This window comes from Sciurus vulgaris, assembly GCF_902686455.1.
Source record: "Sciurus vulgaris genome assembly, chromosome: 16".
Taxonomy (NCBI): Eukaryota; Metazoa; Chordata; class Mammalia; order Rodentia; family Sciuridae; genus Sciurus; species Sciurus vulgaris.
In genome coordinates this window covers 36022727-36042312 of record NC_136477.1, presented here as the reverse complement: position 1 = coordinate 36042312, position 19586 = coordinate 36022727, and the positions used below count along the sequence as shown (strand labels likewise).

Genomic DNA, 19586 nt, shown 5'->3' with positions numbered 1-19586 from the left:
AGGGTTTCTAAGGACTCTCCCTACTGCTTTCCATAGTGGTTGCACCAATTTGCAGTCCCACCAGGAATTTATGAGTGTACCTTCTTCCCCACATCCTCGCCAACATTTATTGTTGCTTGTATTGTTGATGATTGCCATTCTGACTAGAATCTCAGTGTAGTTTTGATTTGCATTTCTCTAATTGCTAGAGACGTTGAACATTTTTTCATATTTTTGTTGATCAATTGTATTACTTCTTCTTTAAAGGGTTCAGTTCCTTTTTCCATTTATCAATTGGGTTATTATTATTATTTTTTTTTGCGATTAAGTTTTTTTGAGTTCTTTATATATCCTGGAGATTAATGTTGTTTCTCAGGTGCATATGGCAAAGATTTTCTCCCATTCTGTAGGCTCCGTTTTCATGTTCTTGATTGTTTCCTTTGCTGTGAAGAGCTTTTTGGTTTGATAAAGGCCCATTTATTAATTCTTAATTTTACTTCTTGTGCTTAGGAGTCTTGTTAAGGAAGTCAGTTCCTAAGCCAACATGGGGAAGATTTGGGCCTACTTTTTCTTCTAGCAGGCACAGGATCTTTGGTCTAATGCTGAAGTCCTTGATCCACTTTGAGTTGGGTTTTGTGCAGAGTGAGAAACAGGGGTCTAATTTCATTTTATTTACATATGGATTTCAGTTTTCCCAGCACTGCTTGTTGAAGAGGCTATCTTTTCTCCAGTGTATGTTTATGGTACCTTTGTCTAGTATGAGATAACTGTACTTGTGTGGGTTTGTCTCAGTGTCTTCTATTCTGTATCATTGGTCTTCTGTTTTGGTGCCAATACCATGCTATTTTTGTTATTGTAGCTCTGTAGTATAATTTAAGGTTTGGTATTGTGATGCCTCCTGCTTGCCATGTTTTTTTTTTTTTTTTTTAACTCCATATTCTTACTTCGAAAAACATTGATTGATTCCTGCTATGAAAATATAGTTATACTTCCTTACCTCCTCTCTTTTACATCCTAGTTGCATTTTTTTACATTGTCAAAGTTTGCAATACTTACATTCTTTTCTGAAACCATAAATTCAGTCCTCATCACATTCTTTACTGTCTTTATTATTATTGAATCCACTTTGCTTGATTTCATTATCATTTATTTAAGAAAGATCTTTGGATTCTAGAACCCTTGACATCTTTCATGCTTGGTAATGACTACCATTGCCTTATTAGGTTTATGTCAGAAAGGGTGGATGTAATATTGTCAGGTCATATTTTCTGTTCCTCAGAACTTGTATACATTGCATCAGTATATTATGACCCTGAATGTTGCTCTGAGATGTCTGAGGCCAACCTGGTTTTTATCCTCACCCACCTTGCATAAATTTTCCCAATGGTTACTTGATTTTTCTGTTTGGATATTTTAAGAGAATCCTTTCTTTATCCTTGAGTTTGGTAATATAATTAGGATACATTGTATTAATTATTTCTGCAACATAATGTGTCCTTTTGGTTTGTAAGTTCAGTTCTTTGAATCGGAAAACTTTTCTTAATTGTAATTTGAATTTTTTTTTTCCTTTTTAGGAATTATCACCCTTAAAGATAGCAATCATCCTTGGAATTTTAAAGCAACACTTGGGGTGCTATTTGCTGCATAACTAATTATCCCAGAATGCAATGTCTTGAAACAGCATGTATTCATTACTTTCACAGTTTCGTTTGGTCAGGTCTCTAGGATGAGTGCTTTAGCTGGGTCCTCTGCATCAGCCATTTAGCAAGATTGCAGTTAACTTGTTGGCTCAAGATCCAAGTTTATCTGAAACCTCGACTGGGAAAGGATCTGCTTCCAAGCTCATTCAGTGGTTTTGGCAATAGTCATTCCCCCTGGGATGTTGAGTTGACAGCCTCTGTTCCTTGCCACCTGAGTTTTCTCCATATAGCATTTTACTTCATCAAAACCTGTAAGCTGAGGAGACAAGAGTAAATTTCTGCTAACAAGACAGTTCACAATCTCCATAATCTAAACATGGAAGTGACAACCCATCTGTATTATCATATTCTTCAAAGAAGCAAGTCACTAGTTTTATCTTACCCTCAGTGGGAGGGGTTTGTATAAGGGCATGGATACCCAGAAGCTAGGATCATTACAGCCTATCTACCACAGTAGTTGCCTTTTACAACTTGGTTTTCATTGTTTCCATTAGCCTTTAAAATTTTTTTCCTCTAATGAGATTATCTAACCTCATTTTTATAAAATCTCTTACTGGAATTTTAGCTGTGTCTCTCTTATATATTTCTAATACATTTACTAACGTGAATTGGTTTTGGTCTTCAGCATATTTTCTTTCTGTCTTTCATCTCACCCTGTTTTATCAGCTGTTCCTTGAGTCCAGTTTTCTTGAATTTATGTTTTTATTAAGTTCTTACAGTGTGACATTTGAGATGCATCTTCTTTTCCTAAGGCATGTTTGCAGAGTTGCTCTGCTGCTTCTCTGAAAAATTGTGGGTGAATGCTCTTTAACACTTTTGCCACTTCTTTCCCAGATGTTTGACTACCCCTGTGGGCTAGATTGTGAGGGCTAGGATGTCCTATGTACTTCCCTGAAGCCTGGAGGGAGAGGGGATGGGAACACAGCCAACCAGTGCAGTGTTTTTGTTAAATAGCCTTTAGGAATGTTTCTTCTTTTCCTATGGGCTTACCTTGGGGGTTTCCTCTTATTAAGTGTGGATCCCTGAGAAATGGCTTGCCCTGGTGGTTTTTGTAACCCCTGCTGAAATCTTTTGAAGGTGTGTAGAGGCTTTTGTATTAAGTGGTTTTCTTTTGTTTCATTTTTCTAATTTCTCTAAGCTTCCTATTTATGACTCCAGCCTGCTTTTGTTGGTAATGAGGAGTGCTATTACTGGGAATTCTCAGGATATTTCAACTTATTTTGTTTCCCAAATACACCCTAGGTTAAGAGCCATGCTGTACTGAACCTTATTTGGAGTCTTCTATTTCCTCAATACTACTTTTTGAAACTTAAGATATGAGATTGTCTTTTATGGTATAGTGTTAGTCAATTTTTGCCTTCTTAAAACTGAGGAAAGGTTTGTGAGCTTACAGTATACTACAGTTTGACCCAGATTTATCCCCATCATCTTTTGCCTGAATTGGTATTAGCATAAGGACTAGCTTTCCCTATCTTGAAAATTTCCTTTCCTTCCCCTTCCTAATTTTACCCTAAATAGTTTCTAGTTAAAGCTTAGAATTATATAATGTATGTCATTCCCCACTGCTTATATGAACAACTCTAAATAGTGTATTTAAAGTCACTAACCATAGTGTCATTCTCTTTTCTGGTCCTTCTTTTTTGACCAAATTTGAATATTTTTTGTTTTCCCATAGATACATTGTGGATTCCCAGAAGCAGTTAGTACATATTATGGTATTTATATACATTGTGGCTTTTAGACTTCTCAGTCTCCTGATAACCTTTCTATAGAAACATGCTCTTTATCAAGATCCATCTGAAAATGTGGTCTTCAGAAATGACCACAGATATGCTGTGAGCTCCTTGCAATTGTGATCGGGACACTGATATTAAGACTGGTTTGGGTGTTCTGTCATGTTTCATCATGTCTTCAAATATGTGGGGTTTATCAAATGTTATTCCATTTCTTAAATTTAAGACTTTTTGAAAACTTAATGTAGGAATTTGCATTTATCCCTAAGAAATTGAAAATGGAAAAAAAAAAAAAGTCAGATTGTCCATACTGCTAGGGTTATTTTGAATATCCTAAATCAGTAGTTGCATGTCTATATGCTAATCGTGCCTTCAGTGATTTCCTACAAGTCTGCACTAGAAATGGTAATTCATGGGAAGGTAAATGAAGTAGGTATGCTATTTTTGCATCCTTTAAATTTAATAGTTTCATTTTCTTCCCCTGTCTTAATAACGTTGCTGATAAAATCGTGGTGGTTCTATGTATGGGATCAGACTGGATGGAGCAGTTGATATTAGAGAAAAGGGACATTTTTCCTTCAATTAAGCTACAAGTAGAGGACCTTTTTGTGAAGGTGACAGTGGGAATGGAAAATATCAAAGGAAGCATGAGCAGGATTTGGTGATTAAAGAGATCACTGAAGAGAAGCAAAATGATGCCAAAAGTTTGATTTAAAATGACTTGCAAGAAACAATGAACCTAGCCACATTTTTGAAGTAGATGGTTGTGAAATGGCCAAGAAATAGTCCTGGCTCTGAGTTACAGGTATTTGATTTGAAACAAAACATTCCTTTCAAAAATATCTTTTCTTTAACTTGAAAGCCTGTTTAATCCTGTGAAATCTGTGTTAATTTTCTTCCTCATGCCTTTTCTGTTTTGGATATTGGATTGAATTTGAATTGTATGGTTATAAAGGAAGTTTCATACATTATAATTGTATACCCATTAAAATGGTATGTCAATGCTAGCTATGGAGCACATACACAAATGAATTCTGTCAGAGTTATATAAATGACACTGCAGTCATGAGAACTCAGTGGTTATGTGCATACAATATAGAAATACTTCTTCCTTTCTTGATATGCAGGTGTTTCTATATATTTGCCTTATTTTCATCCAGTTACAAATTGTATGGTTAAGTAGCAAAATTTGGGGTACTATGTCCTTTTTGTCATATGAAATAAATTCCTCTTTTCTACAATATAGGACAAATAAATAGATGAATTTGGAGAATTTGTCTTAGGACTCACAGAATAAAGAGGAAGAACTTGTTTAGCTTGACAGACATTTTGAATATTGGAAATTAAGAAATATTCTGCTTGTATTTGGCAAGTAAAAGAGATAAAATGCTTTAATTGCAAGTTAAAAGCTATGGACAATGACATGTTAATGTTGATATAAAGTTATACAGAAATCCCAAATTTACTATTTCAGTCATTTTTACAAATTCAAAAAATCATTTTAAACCTAGGATTTTTAAATCCAAATTTCCCATTCTTATTTAGAAAAATATGTGTGTTCATTGATTTAGGTAAAGTAGAGGACATAGTTTCTTAGTTCATGCTGTTGTGATTATTTCCAGATTCGTCATTTCAAACTACCAACCAGTACCCAAATTCCCTATTACTCAGGGAACTAGTTTACTATATTGGAAGTGAAGCTTGGGTTTTTAAATTATTTTGTTACTCATATAGAAGTTGCAGAGGTGCTTAGTATATATAGCTGATTGTTTAGAAAAGTTAAAAAAAATGAATCTATAAGCTCTGGAAGGAGTGAAGAATGCAGTTTTCTACTCAAAAATATCCTTAATGAATAATATTATTCAAATGGGTTCACTTTACTAGGAACCAATTTTTCTTCTAAGATTTCACTTTTTTATGTGTGTCTTGTCACTTTAGTGTTTACTTTCATTTTAATGTCATCTTAAAATTAAACTGTCTGATTTCCACAAGAGTAACGTAGGTGCTTTTGTATTGGCATTAATTGATATGTCTTCTCTTTAATGGTTGGTGGAATGCCCACCTGTATTGGGTTGAGGAGTCTAGTAGTTTTTCTTCATGCTTATTTTCTTTGTAAATATTTATTGATAGCTTATGTATAGAATTAGACATTACAGTATTTGTTAGGCTTTCATTAGATATAAAAATTATGTTGTTGATTTCTTCACTTCTTTTCGCCCCAAAAGTTTCCTCAGAGGAAACAACCTGCCTTGAAAACTCTGCTTAAAATGTAGCACACTGTTTCCCCTTCCCATAATCCCCTTACCTCTTTCCTCCGCTCCCCCAATAACTCTTAACTTTATTCTAGCCTATTCCATAGTACTAGGCTTCTTGTCTTTATCTTTTAACGTAAGCTTCACTAGGGCAGAGATTATGGGTTGTTTTACTGAAGTGTCCCATGCATCTAGAACAGGACTTATTCAGAAATGCTTGTAAATATTTAACAAAAGAATGAATTAAGAATTTATTATTTGAATTCTTTCCCTACTATCGTAAAGGATAAGGATTAGCATGCACAGGACCTGTGTCTTTCAAGTTTTTTTCCTGGCTTCTGGTAAAATGTAAGAAACACATTGTAAAATATAACACAGGGTACGTATACATATGCACTTTGTGCATATGTATGCATTTATATAGATGAAGTGTTCAGTGTACCCTAATATTTCCTATTCTGTTTCATTTTTAAAAATGAATATAATTGCATGGTAGGGTGAGTACAGACAACAATGTACTCAGTATTTCAGAAAGCTAAAAGAAAGGATTTTGAAAGATTTCACTACAAAGCAGTGATGTTTGAGAGAGATGTTTAACCTGAGTTTAAACACTGTACAATGTATATGTGAATCACAGCATCACGTTATCCCATTAATATGTATAATTTTAATGTTTTTATGTGTAAGTTTAAAAATCAATTAAAAAAAGAATGCTGTTTGCAGTCTACCATATTTTCATGATCAATTAAAGAATTGTAGACTTTATTTTGTGGTAGGCAACAGATAACCAAAAACAAAAATTAGGTGAATATAGAACCTAGTTTCTGTTTGTCTTATGTAACTATTTGGAATTGTTTCATCTTAATTTCAGATTAATATTTGGAGCTGTTTATGCTGATTTATTTTCAAGTTTCTAAATCTATTAGCTGTTGGTATGTGAAACTGTTACAGGAACTGTGGATATATTATTTAGTACAGATAAACTGAGTTTGAAATGTGTGCAGTTTCTCTCAAGTGTACTTGTTAACTTTGAGTTCATTTCTTTTTAAAGAAGGATAGCCCTTTCCTGATATCTGGGAGCAAAGAGGACACAGACTGGGACTGCACTGAGTTAAAAGGCAGCCTGTGATTCATTTTGAGATGGAATAAAATCCAGGACCAAGTGGGTTGAGAACAGATTGTTACAAATCTGAACTATTTTCTTCTCCCAGCTGTTAATGACTTAGCAGGCCAGGAATTATGCATATATTCAGTTAACTAGAACGTGGCAGATACCTCCCATGAAAATGTAATGCTGAGACTTCTTAAGTGGTTGGTTGATTAACATTGTAACTGTGTGTTACTTTACTAAAACCAAAAGATATAGAAAATAACTTCTTCCTATTTGACATTAAAAAATATGATGATACTCTGGTTTTCAAGTTTGTGTATTTTGAAGAAGCTCTTTTTAGCTTAATGTCAGCAAAGCAGCTGTTGCTTGAATTTACTTTGTAAAACACTGAATTATTCATTTCCATAAACAAAACTTCCTTAGTAATTATTTAGCATTAATTTATTTCTCTTTATTTCAATCAACCTTGTTTACATTCTGTTTTAAAATTAAAAATATTCTTTGTGGAATCTAGCAAATAAGACTCTGTGAAAACCACTTTCTCTACTTTGTTCTGTTCTCTCAACAAAAGATTTCTAGAATCTGAGATGAACTGTTTTATTATTTCTTTTTACTGTTTTAATAAATGTTACTAATAAAATATGCAACAAAAGTAAAGTACTTATTTAGAAGTGTTTTATCAGTAACTTCTTAAGACCAGGTGCTGGGATTTTGACTTATTAGATTTGACCATAATGCTTTATGTGTAAGTATATTTAATAGCTATTATCTTGAATTCTAACAATGTAAACTTAGAAATATTTCAAACAATTAATCATTTCATCATTTATATGCACAGCTTGTTTAACAGACTAGGGAAAAAAGGTAAAGCTTATTGTTTTACATTTCTTATCATTCTTCCACCATGGTGAGTTCTTACACCTTCAGACTCTCATTATTAGTTATTGCTTGTGGCTTTCTTGGGCGATAAGTCTTTTACTGCTCTTGATTTTTTTTATCATTTCTACAATTGCTAGCTTTTTTGTTTTTCAATATTTGTTTAATTTTAAGTGTGTCCTTGCTTAACTGCTCCATGGAGACTTCTTGATGTCAGTTTGTTAGTTTAATAAATATCTGCTAATTTAATAGAGGAGGAGACTTTATAAATGAGCACCCATTCAAATGTAACATTCTTAAGGTTTTCTCAGAACATACATTTAGACAGGTTTAGCAACTGATACAAAATGTAATCCTTGTGAGTTTAACAGATTACAGACTTTTAATTAAGGACCCATTTTGAATCCCTGATGTTGGTTCCCAAAAGGGAATAAATGCACCATATCTGAGGTGACTTCACAAAACCATGGAGAAGTTTGAGGCCTGTGAAAATTAGGTATGGAAGAAGACTCCATATAATTCCACTACCCCTACATTCTATGATGCTATTTAGGGTGATCATGGAGACCTCTTCCTTACTAGTTGTTGAGTGCATAATAGTTTTTGAAAGGATAGCCACATACACATAATTATTCTAGAACTGAAATGTCCAGGAAATTCTTCAAGCAGATGACATGGACATCAGCCTTCAGCTGAGAGCCATTATGCAGACATATTTTGTTTTCCTTCTGTGCAGTGTTTTAGAAAATAAAATGAACTATTTAAAATTATTTGAGTTTACATAAAACAAAAATTCCAGCCTTTTTCTTTTTTTTTTTCTTTCTTTTGGTCCCCTCTGAGGGGCTGGGGATTCAAACCAAATTCTAGCTTTTAAAAAATATAAATTCTCAGATCTGGAAACTGTGTTTCCATTCCTGCAAGGTAAATCAGGATCTGGTACAGCTGTGTCTTTAAACAGAGGACATGTGTTGTACTTGATCATTGCAGTTCTTGTGCTTGCACTGTTAGCTTATGAATGTATATATATGTAAATATATACACTTATGTGTGTGCATACATATGTATACATTATGTGTAACATACAAAGTTATATTATCTACAGAAGAAATATTTCTTTGAAACTGTTTCATTCATAAATAAGAACAGAAAATGAGTTATCTGTGTGGTTAAAAAAATTAGATGGAGTCTTTTGTGAAAATGAAGAATAGCCATTTATATTTAATATGCAAGTGGCCCAACTTCCAAGTTCCTTAGGCAGCCCAACCTTGGAATATATAAATCTTAGAGATTATCATTTTAATGGTCTTAGTTATAGTCTATAAGTAACTTATATGGCTCTTTCTCATAGGATGAATTTTGGAAATCTATGCTTCCAGATTAACTTGTATGATTTTTGGTTCCTCATATTCTTTTCTATGAAGGTATTTATTTCTTTCATAAGACTAGAAAGAGCACACTTAAGTTAAATAACACCTGTGACTACTTAATGTGTAATTAATAACCTAGTCCATGAGGTTTAGAAAAAAGTACATTTTATGTATTCCATTTGATATAAAACATTTTGTATATAAAATACTTAATATATACACGAATATATAAAGATTTGTATAACTATTCAGTTTTGGTACACACAGCTCTAATTTGTATTGTGTTCAGCTATTAAACTGGTACAGTTTGTTGTGATTTTTGTATTCTTAAATATTCCGATGAAAATTTTCTGAATTTTTGAGTCTGTTAATAAATATAACATTTACTTCTATTCAATTAATCCAGCAAATAATTGGATTTTACTCTTGTCTTAAATATGAAGGGAAATAAGGAATAGAAAAAGAAGTGAAATTCATTCCATGTTCTCTTTAGTGGCACTAATTACAAATACATAAACACTGTATTATTTTTAGACTTACTAATTTTCCTCATCAATAGGGATGGGGCAGTATGTTCTGCTTTTTCTGGAAAAGTGATACAGAAATAGTTTGGTTCTTTTAGGGATGTGCATGCTTGTTTGAGGGAGTAGTGGTGGAAGAACATGATATAAAAAGAGCTGTTTCTTGCCCGCTTTATAAATATCTGTGCTTGACACAAGCCTTTTCTTTGAGAGTAATCAATATTTAATAAAACTATATTCCTAACTACTTGAGCTGATAAACAGGTTTGTTTTAAAGAAGTCAAGTTTATTTTATGTCAATTTTCTATTTGCCCTGTATAAGGTATATTTAATTACTTTATTCCATCTCTGTGTTCAAATTAATCAGATTCTGCTACATATTGGTGCTCAAATTAGAATAATTCTTTAATCAACTGTGTTATCCATGCCATGGTAGACTAGAATAGAAAAGCTACTCGGCATATTGAAGATGCATGCATTTTACTTTCTATTGTAATTTAAAAGTAAAATCAGAAATATTGATTTCTACTTGACTGGAGAGATGATTTAGTTTGAATATCAGTCTGATCTTAATCAGGTGAGAATTAATTGAGTTGGAGGTATTAGATATTCAGTGATGTTAAGTGAACCATGATCAATCTAGAGAGAAGCTATCTTTTGGACTATGTTAGAATCATCAAATAGCTCATGCACTACAATATAAAATAATCTTTTCATGTTCATCCTTCTACCTTCTTGTCTCATTAAATGCACCACTAAATTCGTTCTGTACACAGACTAATCTTTAAAGTATAAGACTAATAAATCACAATTTAATAGAAAATTAATAGCATAATAATTTTGTCATAAAATGCTATTGTCAGAATTTTTATAATGATATATTTTCTAGTGCCCAATTTTAAAATCAAGTGATTAAACATCTGTTTTTCCAGCATACTTGGGACTTAACAAAACCTGCTTTACTATGTTTTTTTTTTTTTATGTTCAACATTGAAAGAAGTGAGCAATACAGAATTATTTTAATGTTTATTTCCAGAAATAAAAATAGAGTCTGTAGCATTATATTGGCCTGAAATGTGGCATGGGCTTTTCATTTATTTTAAGAGTGTGATAGCAATATCATAAGTGTTGTAAAAATATAAATGGTGAGATAACACCTCCATAGGACTTGCTCTTAAGTAGTAAAATTGTAAAGTCTTTAAATAAACTGCAGCCAGAACTGAAAGGATCGATTTGCCTTGTTAACTAGGGATATACTATACTTATTAAATATCTAATTAAATTTAGTATACCTTGTCTTTTAGTAACCCCACTTTTCTTTAAAACTGAGAATTTAGACCTATTTACTAAGAAGGTAGCACGTATTGTCATTGTTAGATTTCTTCCATTTTGGCAGTTGGTGTGACTGTGTTAAATTAAAAGAAAGCGAACAGTGTGACTTTTTATAGTGTCATTCTACCTCAGAATAGTACTTTTCACTTGATAATGGTATGAGAGGAATAGTTCTGACCTATGCAGCCCTATATTTTGTAAAAAGTAATGTTCAGATTTATATTTGGGAACAATTAGCATTTAATGAAATTAACGTACACATGCAGAATCATCCCTAAAGTGTGATGAATGGGGAGTTCTTAGTGAGATGTAGTGGGGTTTCCCACCTAGTTGCTAAGTAGCAATTCACGGAAAAGGCCTTGCTGGGGAAAAAATAGATTGTTGGCTTTTTCACTCTACTCATGAAAGCCAAGCCTTTTCTTAGCTGGACTTCACTTTCCTCTCCCTTCACCTAGAGCTATTTCTTTCTTTATTTCTTAACATTTTGTAAGGTGTATAGAGTACCAGAACACATTACAAGTGTGTTTTTCAATTCTTGTCCCCCAAACTACCAGCTCTCCTCCTATGAGATAACTACAATTACCTGTTTCTTAAATGTTCTTCCACAGCCATTTTCTGCTTATAGATACACACACATTGTATATGTGTGTGTGTGTGTGTGGGGGGTGTATTCTAAACAGAAACAATAATTTTTTATAATATAATGCATTTTACTATTTTCAGTTTAAATCTTGGACATTGCTGAATGCAATCGCATGCATCTGTAGTCCCAGGTACTTGGGAGGCTGAGGCAGGAGGATCACTGGAGCCCAGGAGTTCCAGGCCAACCTGAGCAACATAGAGAGACCTTATCTTGGCAAAAGAAAAAAATCTTGGAAATCATTCCCTTTAAGCATTTTTAATGGCTGTGTATTATTTCATGGCACAATATTTCCACTTTGGTAGTTGTGTAACCATGTTAGATTTGATATTAGATTTGACCAAAAGTCACACTTTTGTAAAAATATTTCTTGTTTCAACTGAGAGAAGACCAAATGAGGAATGACTAATGATTTTATTCTCCTAATGATTCCCTATAAATGGGGACCTATTTATTTATTTTTGTTAAGAAAGATATATGCATGCCTGCGCGCGCGCACACACACACACACACACACACACACACACACACACACAAACTATATTATTTTTATATTTTATTAAAGTTTCTACTGTGGTTGAACTTGAAAAACATTATCTTTATGGATTGTACTTTTTAAAAAAAAAGGCAGATACCAAACTGTTTCAAAGTAAATTGTCATATGGGTAGATTTGGTAACCAGCTTATTTTATGGAGAGTGACTAGGGATTTCTTGGTAATACAGAAACCACATCCAATGAAGAGAAGGCAGTAACATTCAAACTGGCTCTGAGCCAAGAGAAGAGGAAAAAGTACAAATGTTGTTTTTAATAATATTTGATGAAGAGGCAGCATTAAACTTACTCTAGCTTTTTTCAGACTGTAGTCTTTTCCTCTCATCCTCAACACACATCCAATGGAACTGGACACTTTTTGAGATAAATTTTCTATCACCACAAATGTTTAAATAAATAAGATGGAATAGGAAGAACTTTCTGAATTAAGGGTTTAAAGTGACCTCTATGGTTCTCCTCATTCCAGCCTTTTAGATTGCAGAACTGAGAACAAGGCAGCTGGTCCTTTCCAGGACACTTGACAAGTGTTTAATTGTTAACTGAGCCCATTACTGTTCATACTTAATGCCTGTATTCATCCTGTGGATGGGTTGTAAAACCACTTGCAAGGACAAAAAAAAAAAAAAAAAAAAAAAAAATCTTTTGTTCCCCTTTTGGTGAAGGGAATGGGGAAAAGCCTAGCACCCACTGGGAGATGGCACGGAAACCCAGAAGTCTCTGTATTCAGAAGTGTGCACACCTATTAACAGGTAGTTTGTTTTTTTTTTTGTTTTTTCTTTCTTTCTTTCTTTCTTTTTCTTCTTTAAACATTGAAGAGCAGAGGTTTTTTTTCTATGCGAGAAAAATGTGGCATAAGCCAAACTCATTCACTTAATAATTGTCTCACCTTGTCACTTTCTAAATCTTTCACCTCTGTAGTCAATAATGCTGAAGGATTCTGCTATTTGGGATACGAGGGCATCTCATGTCCTTTTAATAAGGTAGGGTGATTTGATGGTTGGCTTAGCCACACTAGGCTCTGCTGTGCTAATTGTATACCCTAAAAATTCTGGTAATACTTAAAATCTGAAGCACAGAATTTAGTACATAGTATTCAGTTTGGAGAAGCCACTTTCTAATGTGTAAAATTCCCATTTAAAATACTGAAGTATATTTATAGGAATTCTGAAGAACAGGTTATAAGATTCAGAGAGCTAAGGTATCTGATGCTATTTTATTTTAGATGATTGCTAAGTTGCCATTTAACAAAAATGCAGCAGTGATTGCTGCCTTATTTTTTCTATGGTAATATTTGATGTGTGCTGAGCCATTGCTCTTTGCTTGCGAGGTCTGTCTTGTGACATCATATGAGAAAATGGGCCTGAGTTAGCCTCTATTCTGTGGGCTAGAATTTTCTAGTAGGTGTAGAGTTTTTTCCTGGGTTCTGATCATAGAAAGGAGTAAGTGGAGTCACTGTACTTATTAGGTCTGGTTTTAAACTAGTCTGAAAGCCACATTATGTGATCTCGGAGATATAACTTATTTAAAGCTCAGTTTTCTCATCTGGAAATGAAGGTAATAATATGCATATTTAATGGGTCTGTAAAATTTATATGAGCTAATAAAGTACTTAGCGTATTGCCAGGCACATAATAAACTTTCAGTATATCTAAGTTGTCATTATCATGTTACTGTTAATGTTTTATTTTTGACACTTTAAAATACTTGGCAAATAGTAGTGAAGTTACATGGAAAAATGGGAAAACCAAGAAAGAGGCCACCTGAATTAAAACGATTACTTCTGTGGGGAAATAAATAAAAAATTACTTAAGACCCCATTCAGAATTGCTAATGCTTCTTTGATATTTGACTTTCTATGAACAGAAATTATTATGTTCCAAGTACTATATACTAAGTACTCCTTGTAGGAATCACATTTTAATCTTATTAAATTTTTATTCTAATAAACTGAAATAATGAATTCAACTATTCCTCTCAAATTTAATTTCTGTGAAACTCTGAAGTTTTATGTTACAGATTTTTGCTTGTTTGTTCTGAACTTTTCTTTTGGACAAATTCTGAAAATAATCTGAACTGAAGAAATGATGATGATAAACAGCAGTCAAAAATTTACAAATAAGAAGTTAGATGAGAGCAATGGGAGAGATTATTAAATAAAACCATATTTTAAAATATAAGGGTGAGTTAAATCAACTCAAGTCTGATAGAAAATCAGAATTATAAATTGGTCATTCATGTAGTTCACTTATCTATTTATTCAGCTATTTGTTGAATACCACACCGGTAGTTTCCTGAATGATTATTCATAGCACTTTAGGTTTGATTTCCTTAAGCATTTTATTTTCATTAGGTATTTTAATAGACTTAAAAATGATGAATGGATAGAAAAATATGCTTTAAGAAAAACTAAAGAAGATAAAGGAAAGCTAAGGCCTAAAATGATTCAAGTAAGAACCAAATCATCACCAGCTGCCTGTTTGTATCTCACCTTAAGTGTAGGGAACTAAAAATGTTTACAGCTGCTTTGTCTAATGTTACGGTAGCTACTGGACCCATGTGACTGTTTAAATTTCATTAAAATTTATTATTAAAATGAATTCAAGTTTTCTATTGCATTAGTCACATTTCAAGTATTCAGAAGCCACATGTGACTCAGTGGCTACACTACTGGAAAGTGCAGAGAACATTTCCATAATCACAAAGTTTTATGGAACAGTATAGTGCAAGGCAAATGTATAATTTTAAAAAATATAGTAATCACATTTTAAGATGAGAAATTAATTTAAAAAGGTAAAATTAATGCCAGCATTTTATTTAATCTAATAACGTATCCAAATAATACCTTTTTAACTGCAATTGCTGTAAAAATTATTAATTAAATATTTTACTTTCCTCTTTTATCATGAGCTTTCAAAATCCAGTATGTATTTTATACTTAGTATAGTAGAATTCAGATTAGGAATATTTCAAGTGCTCACTAGCCATGTGTGGCTAGTCTTATCGTGTTGCACAGTATAGTTCTAACCCAAGTTGACCTGACAAAGATACAACTACTTAATAAACAAACATACTGAAGTTAAAAACTACATTTTATATTTAATGACCACTTGATTTTAGGGCATAACCATCCTAGAGAATTGAAAATGAAAGCTATGTTTAATGCATCAGACGTAAGTAAGGATTTTTGTTTATTCCAGTCTCCACTTTGGCGTTATGTGAATTGGAAATGTTTCTGATTTGTATTTTATTTTATTCTGTTGTAGTACTGGGGTTTGAGCCTCACGCATGCTAGGTAAGTACTTTATCACTGAGTTATATCCCAAGCTCTCAAAGATATTTCTGGATAGTAATATGAGATTTACAAGTTTTAACAGAAAGCTGATGTATGCCTTTCTCTTCTCTTTTTAGTAAAACATCTTAGCATTTGACATTGGTGACCAAGCCTTCCTTAACTGAAAATATCCCAGAAAAAAACAGACATCCAATGGACACCATTTATTTAGCTTTATATTTCAAAATTCTTACAGATAACTTATAAAAGAATAAAGGGATATTGTCTTTGGAAGTTTTAATGAGAATTTAATCATAATAAACCCCAAATTTTATTCCATGTTTTTCATGTTTTGAACGAATTATACTTGGTCAGTGTCCTTTGAATCCAGCTGGCTGCTTATCATGAACTTGGAATATATCTATTTTGTAATTTCAGATTTAAAATGTATCTCTAATAGGTTCTAGTTTACCATTAAGCTTGTTTTTCTGGTACTTGGATCTTTAAAATGTGATATTTTGAAAACATTTTAGTTCGTTTTTGCTGAAGTGATAATGACTATCTTACCCCATAATTTTAAGACATTTTAACTTATAGACTTACAAACACTATAAATACTATATACTCCTAGTCACCTTGTTTATATACCTGCCTTCAACATTTGGTCAAGCACATTTCAGCACACAGAAAACATAAAAGATGAATGAATACTGCATATGTCCTTTTAGTGTAATGGGATAGTAATGTATAATGCTATATAAAAAGTCACTTCCGTTGAATGACTATGGAATGAGAATACTATACTTCCTTTTTGTCCTTAAAATTTTATTAGTCACTATTCAGTTCCTGATTTTGAGAAAACTCATCTAGGCTATTATCAGCTGAAGACTCATAGCCTGTGATGATGTGATTATGTGCTTATGTGCTTATGTGATCAATTGCACCACCTTTGAAGTCCAGAGTGCTGCTGATAGTTTCTTCATATTCTTCTAATTCATCTAATAATTGTGAAACATATTCTGGTCATTTTTCTTCCTTATGGAAATGTATTTGTTTTATATTGCTACTGTAACAAATTATACAAGATGAGTAGTTTAAAACAACACACTTTTGTGTTTTTTTTTCCCCCAATATTCCGTAGTTCTAAATTCTGACATAGGTCTCAATGGGTTAAGGTCAAGATGTTGGTAGAGCTGTGTTCCTTTCTGGAAACTCTATGGCAAAGTGTGTTTCCTTGCCTTTTTCACATTCCAGAGATATCTCCATTTCTTGGTTGGTATTTCCCTTCTTCCATCTTTTAAGCTAGCAAGTTAGTTATCTCTGCTGCCACTATTATGTCTCTTCTCTGCCTCTCTTTTACTGTTAAGGACCCTTGTGATTACTAGGGACCATCCCAGATAATCTGGGAAAATATTCCTATTTGAAGGTCTACTGATTATCAACCTTAATTCCATCTGCAATCTTAATTTGCCAGGAAACATAATATATTCACACATTCCAAGAATTATGACTTGAATATTTTCAGGCACTATTATTCTGTCTAACATAGGCAAAAAAGGAGAAAAAAAAAAGAAACCCTCAAATCTCAACTTTGCTGAGAGAAAGCCAGAAAATTTGAAAAACTAATTTTTAAAAAATCTTCATGAATGATGTACATTACAGAATTGAGGTGAAAATGATGTAATAATAAAGATATCTCATTGTTGCATCATTCTAGGCCGTTCCATTATTCTGTAACTGACAAATCATGATGCAGTAATGCTTATAGTGAAATAAACTGTGACAAGCTATAGGGAAAATGAGGTCACTGTTTTATATTATTTCTTAGCTTTCTACAAAGATCCAATGAACCTATTTGATAATTTCAAAATAGAATATATTTTTATTAAAAAATGTCAACTTTCCTCCTCCCTCCCTCCCTTCTTCCCTCCCTTCCTCCCTTCCTTCCTCCCTTCCTCCCTTCCTTCCTCCCTTCCTTCCTTCCTTTCGCCTTTAAGAAGGAATAAGTCATAACAGTCATCCTTGCAGTATTAAAACAGCATCTCAAACTTGGTTCAGATGCATATCTATACTGCTGGACAACACCATTTGGATGTTTCACAGACCTTCTAGCTGAATGTGGCCTAAACTTATTTTCTGTATTTATTTTCCTCCACTGGCTCCAACCAAAACAGCAAGATCATATGATAGTCCTTTTTTTGATGTGGCTGTTTTACACATACAGTGTTTTTGATTGATTGTTTTTCTGGTCTTTTGTCTTCAAATTGCTATTGTGTACCCAGCAAAATAATTAGGAGTTCTTCTTGACTTCTACGTCTACTGCCCTCATGATTAATTATATTGTAAGTCCTGTTAATTCTCTCACATTCCAGTTGTTATTCATCCATTTCTGCCTGTTCCCACTTCCTCTGCCATTTTAATTTTAGCCCCTTTGCCATTCTTGCTTGGGTTATTGAACTAACTTCTAGACAGTTTTATTATTATTTTCAGTTCTATTTCCCCTGTCTACTCTTCAGTTTTCTGCAGAAGAAAATATTATGGTGCTATTCCAGTTTTAAAAACTCTTCTGAGGATTTTCTTTGCCCTTAGGACAAAGCCTAAACATTTTAACACTATCTAAAGGTCATCCTTGGTGCATGTCTTTCCTCTTTCACTTCATGTCCACCACATGTGTACGTGGACACACACACAACCTAACAATGCAGGTTACAACCATTCTGAATTATTCCCTAAAACATACCCTGCCTGTTCATCTGCATACCTTTTTCCTGTGCTTGTCCCTTTGTTCAGAATACTGTTCCTCTTCCTCTTTAGCCAACATACTATATAGATCTTAGCTTGAAAGTACTTCCCATGTTTTAGTCCCAGCTACTCACGAAGATAAGGCAGGAGTATCCCAAATTTGAGGACAACCTGGGAAAATTAGAAAGACGCCATCTCAAAATAAAAAGGGTTGAGGATATAACTCAGAGGTAGATTGCTCCTAGGTTCAATATCCAGTATCTAAATAAAGAAATTAATAGAAAAGACCTAGGGATGTAGCTCAGTGGTAGAACACTTGGCATAGCATGTGTGAGGCCATGGTTTCAATTCCAAGTACCACCAAAAAAAGAAGTACTGCAAGTGGGAATTTTCTCTTGACTATGTCTAGTGTTCCCATTCTGTGTTTCCACGTGCCCCTTCTGTACACTTTCAGAGTAGGTATGAGTCAGCCCTTAGCACTTTTTAATTACCTGTTTGCCTAATACATATAAAACATTAACTCATTGGATGGTGCCTAGTACATAATCAGCAATGTTAGCTATTGTTGCATTGTGAAGACAGGAATGTAGGTGATTTTTTTCTTTTGTGCTCTATTTTGGAAATTTAAAAAAAGTTGATGTAATACTTCCAAATGGATCTGTTTCGAAACATTCAGGTAATAACATGATTTAGTACTTTCTTATCTGCAGTAGTATAGATTTATATTTGGAAACCAAAATATTTTTAAAGCTCTGAGTGCACTGAAGAAGCCACTATTTCAATGTATGTTTATTGTAAACAGTGCATATTATGTTCTTCCATTTGAGATATTAGTTCTGAGGATCCAACGGAGAATTATTCAAGGAGCTCCTTTTATTTTTGGTTAAAATGTTTGCTGGAAAAGACTCATTGATACACTTTTTTGAACTTAAGTGAACTTGTCCTAATTCACTAACTTCTCATCTAGTCTGGCCTTATTTATAATATTTAGCTTTTGTCTAAACTTTATATTGAATTCTTTCCAAAAGGCAAACAGCTGTAATCACTGACTCGGGTGGAATTTGTTTTATAGTTTTATAAACTAATGTATATAAATTTAGAACTATATACAAAATCTTTTTCATGAGCCTCTTGAAATCCTGTCCATGCTGTTGGTTATGCAGAGTAATGTGCTGTGTGGCCTTAGTTGCTTTCAGTTATAGTCATTAGAAAGCAAAGGACAGAAGTACCATCTTCATTATCTCTGCCTTGGTTCAGGCCTTCTTCACTGCACTGAAACTGGTGAGCTCAAGGCTGAGAGTGACTGCCTGTTGTCTACTGGCACTTTATGCTTCACGGCTTCCAAAAGGGAGGATGCTCACTGAGAGCAGCACTGCACTAAGATATTGTCTACAGGGACTGATGTTAGACTTTTCACTACAGAAATCTTCACATAAAAGAGACCTTTTCTTGATATATAAATTTAGAACTTCTGTTAGAGTACCCCTGAGTTCAATCCCTGGTACCAC

General features: G+C 33.3%; 1 protein-coding gene and 1 long non-coding RNA gene across 3 annotated transcripts in view; one reads left to right on the top strand and one right to left on the bottom strand.

Moving 5' to 3' along the window:
- The window catches only part of CMC1 (C-X9-C motif containing 1), a 74808-nt gene that overhangs the window by 46167 nt on the left and 9055 nt on the right, over positions 1-19586 (top strand). The gene's annotated exons all lie outside the window — the stretch shown is intronic.
- Positions 258-18347, bottom strand: LOC306645878. The gene is made up of 2 exons (XR_013759756.1): positions 18098-18347; positions 258-1935 (listed from the first exon to the last, which is right to left on the bottom strand). It is a non-coding gene; the product is annotated as an uncharacterized lncRNA (long non-coding RNA).